Source organism: Podarcis tiliguerta (assembly GCF_965153285.1).
Source record: "Podarcis tiliguerta genome assembly, chromosome: 7".
Classification (NCBI taxonomy): Eukaryota; Metazoa; Chordata; class Lepidosauria; order Squamata; family Lacertidae; genus Podarcis; species Podarcis tiliguerta.
Genome location: NC_139540.1, coordinates 51757710 through 51762491, shown reverse-complemented (window position 1 = coordinate 51762491; position 4782 = coordinate 51757710).

The window sequence follows — 4782 nt, the reverse complement described above, 5'->3', positions numbered from 1 at the left end:
CTGCAGAGCAGGTAGTTCATGATGCCATAGACAAGTGAGCCAAATTGGCTCCTGGCCTCTGGGTAGTTTAATAATAATTAAAATACTTTATAAAATAATCACAATGCCATGATCACAATGGGGAAATAATTTTTCACAGGTTGGACTCTGAGCATGAGCAAAAAGCACCCACCAAAACATAAAATGAGATTTGGGAAGTGTTGGGGGCACAAGTTCATGCCCCAACATCCTACATGTAAGTCAAAGTCATCTGTGGAAGGAACAAATGTAACAGGATCATATGAAAGAAAGACCTGATCAGCCACAACTAAGGGATTTTTTGTACTTACCAACTTTATTAGCAGGGGAAGCCAAATGCCCCTTTGAGAGCCAGTGTGGTGTAGTGGTTAAGAGCGGTAGTCTTGTAATCTGGGGAACTGGGTTCGCGTCTCCGCTCCTCCACATGCAGCTGCTGGGTGACCTTGGGCTAGTCACACTTCTCTGAAGTCTCTCAGCCCCACTCAGCTCACAGAGTGTTTGTTGTGGGGGAGGAAGGGAAAGGAGAATGTTAGCCGCTTTGAGACTCCTTAAAAGGGAATGAAAGGCGGGATATCAAATCCAAACTCTTCTTCTTCTCTTCTTTTGCCAGTTTTGTGGGCAGAGCAGATTGGAACAAGATGTCCCTCTACCCAGTCCTGCTGGCATCCGCTGACTTTAAGTGAACACAAGTGCTGCCAATGACAGATATTGCTAAAATGGGCGTTCTGGGGACAGGAAGAGTCTGAGTGGATCTAGAATCCATTGGACCCCAATCTGCCTCCGCTGCCATTGCATGATGGCATCAGGCCTGATCATAGCACCAGCTACAGGCTACCTCGGCAATATGCCGACCCTGTGTTTTCCACCTCAGCTGGCAATATTGTGGAGGCATCAGCAGCCTGCATCTCCATTAAAACCTTCCAGAAAGCATTGGGGACTAGGATTCTCCCCGAAAAACTTTTTTACATTTATTTCCCACCTCACTTCCATCAAACTCAAGGTGGCATGTGTGTGGTCGCCAGGAAGTCTCCCATTCAATCCCTGAGCAGACCCAGTCCTCCTTAGCTTAACCGAGGTTGTGGCCTTATGTGTCTTCAGACTAAACCCTAGAACCAGGGGGTGCCCCTCTTCTTTTCTGAGAAACGAAATCAAATCAGCAGGGGCGAAACTGGATGCTCAAGAAAGATGAGGGGTGGAAATGATTGAGGATAGGTGGAGAGAACTTTCATTTTGATGTACAGGTCTAGCTTTCAATTACATGAGGGTTCACCCTGAATTTGGATAATCAGGATCTCCCTAACAGAAACTCTGTTATTTATTCATTTCTGCAGCTCTTTAATTATTTGAAAAACAAAACAACTTCTGTAAAGTGTGCTCTTATAACAAGAGCAAGCAAGTTTTTAAAATTATACATGGCTGATAGCAGAACCTTTAATGCTGCTTTTCTCGGGAGTATAGTTTTTTAAGCATTATTTCTTTCCTAACCTTACCAGCAGCTTAGTTTCTTGAAAATGATGTTACTGAAAGAAATAATACAATTCACCACAAGAGGGTGCCCATAGTAAACCAATCATCATCATTTATATATGTAGCATTACTATAGTGAACTGAAATCTCTTTCTCAGTCCTTATGCAGCCAAACGGCAATAAACGTGTACAAGAAGGAGGTGCCAGCAGGTTTAAGGGAATCCCAAGAGTTGAATAAATACAAAATACATTTAGAACAAAAATCCCTACAGGAAGCGCACCATCTCCAAACAGCCCAGTGAAGACCCAGGGTACTCAAGTCTCCATAGAATTATGACTGATTTGTGCAGGGATGTGGGGAGGCAGAAAACTGCATGGGTATGTTGGTATGGAATGGAGTATACTCAACAGGACAAGGGCACACTGCAACGTTTTGTTGTAGGTCATCATAGAATTGTAGAGTTGGAAAGGACCCTGAGGGTCATCTAGTCCAAACCCCTGCAATGCAGAGAACTCAACTGTATCATCCCTGACAGGTGGTCATCCAGCCCTTCTTCAAAAACCTCCAATGAAAGCGAGTCTAGCCACTTTCTGAGATACTCCATTCCATGGTCAAACAATTCCTACCATCAGGAAGTTCTTCCTAGGGTTTAGTCAAAATCTCCTTTCTTGATATTAAATCCATTGGTTCAAGTCCTACCTTCCAGAGCAGAAGAAAACAAGCTTGCTCCATCACCCATGTGTCAGCCCTTCAGATATTTGAAGATGAATATTGTATCACTGCTCAGTCTTCTCTGAGCTAGACATACACAACTCCGGAACTGTTCCTCATAAGGATTGGTCCTATTGGTCATTCCTTCTGTTTCTGATGTTCAGGCAATAGCAGTCAGTGGAACACCTGGTCTCTCTGCATGGCTGTTGCTTTGGGGAAGGGAAGGTGGGGCCAAGGTCAGTGTGGTGCAAATGAACTGGTGGAACCAATCCAGGGCACCTACAAGCGTGTTTGCACTGCACCAATCTCACCAACACCTTGCCCCCGTACCTCCTGGCAAACAGCCGCAATGCAGGCAATGGGAGGTCAGGTGAGTGCCTCATCTCCACTGTGTTCAGGCTGCGAGTGCCACTGCTTATGTGGCCAAAATGGCACACGCACACAAGCGACACATCCGCAGATTTGGGGAAACCGCCTAGTTTGCAGAAGTACCAAAATACAGTAGTTAGAGAGCAAAGTGGGTTAGGAGTACAGCCTGATGGAGGGAGAGATAAAAACCCAAGGGGATGGGAAATGGAATGTCTGGAATCCTTACTTGGAATACCCCCATTGCAACAATCTGTAGGTCCCTCTTGTAAGAATATTAATACAAGCAAGTTTCTGCCCAACCATTATATGAAGGTTACATCCTCACAGAGCTGAGCCTCCTGCGGAAAAATGCAGGAGATTGACATTGCAGACTTTGAATATTAGTTTTCAGATATTCAGTATATCTATCTTCCCACCAGGGGTATGGGAAGTGCTTATTAAAAAAAAAAAAAAGTTCAATAGCAGCCTCCTTTGCACTCTGGGAGGTATTAAAAGCATTCATCAATGACTATTTATCGACTCGCAATCATTTCTCCATGGCAGTTTATTTGAAAATATCTTGCATCCGCTCCAAGCTTTCTGGGAAAATAAGGGGAAAGGGTGACATGTCGACCAAGGTTTGTCAAATGACGAATTGAACTTTACGTTCTGAAGAAGTTTCTTCCTAATTTGAGTCTTACAAAACAGATTGGTACTTAAAGTGAGGTCAATAAAGAAGTAATCATTGTAACTGATGGACACAAATCGGGGGGGAGGGGGTTCATTTACTATGAGAACCCTTGGGAAAAGAAGTATTCAAAACTGTTAAGCAGCATGCGGCCTATTATTTTGACGGCACTTCCGATCATAGAGCTAAATGGCAAACTTTTGATTTGCACTGTCCTCTATCTGTCTGTCCTTTTAAGTGCTGCCAAAATCTAAGCAATTTGTTTGGTCCCAAAGCAGGGAGCTGAGCTGTGTTACAGGAGGCCAGTAAGAGAATTCAGACTGCTAAGCAGCCATATGATGTTCACTTTTAAATTCAAACATTTAGAAATTGCTCCCTCTAGAGTTCAGGGTGGTAAATCTGTTGTCTTCCCAGATGTTGTGCTGCTCCCACCAGCCACAGACACTATGCCCAATAATCAGAGGTAATAGGAATTGGCTCACTGATGACTTGCTCATGACTCCTCCCGTGTGTTTGAATGTGTTACAACTAAAGTTTTCCTCCACTCATGTTCGAGCCATCTCCCATCTTGTTTCCTTGCCCTAAGCTCTGGAGCAGGCATAGACAAACTCGGCCCTCCACATGTTTTGAGACCAATTCCCATCATCCCTGACCACTGGTCCTGTTAGCTAGGGATGATGGGAGTTGTAGTCCCAAAACATCTGGAGGGCCGAGTTTGCCTATGCCTGCTCTGGAGTATACCACTGAAGATACTGTTTCAGCTTATGACTGAAACAGAAAGTTGTAAAATTCAGTTGGATTGAATATTACATTACTGAAGAATTTCCACCAGATGGAGTAATACTAAAGAGGCTGGCAATTGTTTTGTTCTCCTCCGCCGTTCGTCTAGTTTTGGAACAAGTGCAGGTAATAGCAAGGACTAAATATATGGAAGGATTGAAAGAGAGGGGACACTGATAAGAAAGACTGAAACTCTCTGGGTCTTAAGCACTCAAAAATGTTATATGGCACAAAGTCCAAATGGAAAAAAGATGGAAGAGTGTGGCAATGGAATAGAGAAAAGTTGAAGATAAATTACTGTCTGTGGTTTTGTTTTGTTTTTTTTTAAAAAAGACTACCAGTTGTATTTTTTAATAAGCAAGCAGAGCAAAGTGCCCACCAGGACTGAGGTTACTTTGTAATATGTACATTATGAATGGCCTTAAATTCAACTGTGACCCAGATATATACACAGCACAAGTACATAGGAAACTGCTGTAAGCTAAATCAGACCATTAACACCGTATTGTCTAAACCGTCAGTGGCTTTCTAGGATGCAGACGTGTGTGCTCTACATTCTTAAAATTTTATCTGTGTTTTGCTTCACAGATGTTGATATTTAAACTTTTGTAGATGTTATTGTATGGTTTTATGTTGTGTGCTGCCTTGTTATAGTTTTATGAAAGTGGAGGATATAAGTATTTAAAGAAATCACCACCACCACCATCATTCACAGAAAAAATAACTGGATGAGTCTGGCCAAAATTTGTCCCAGCACTCCAGATGCTGA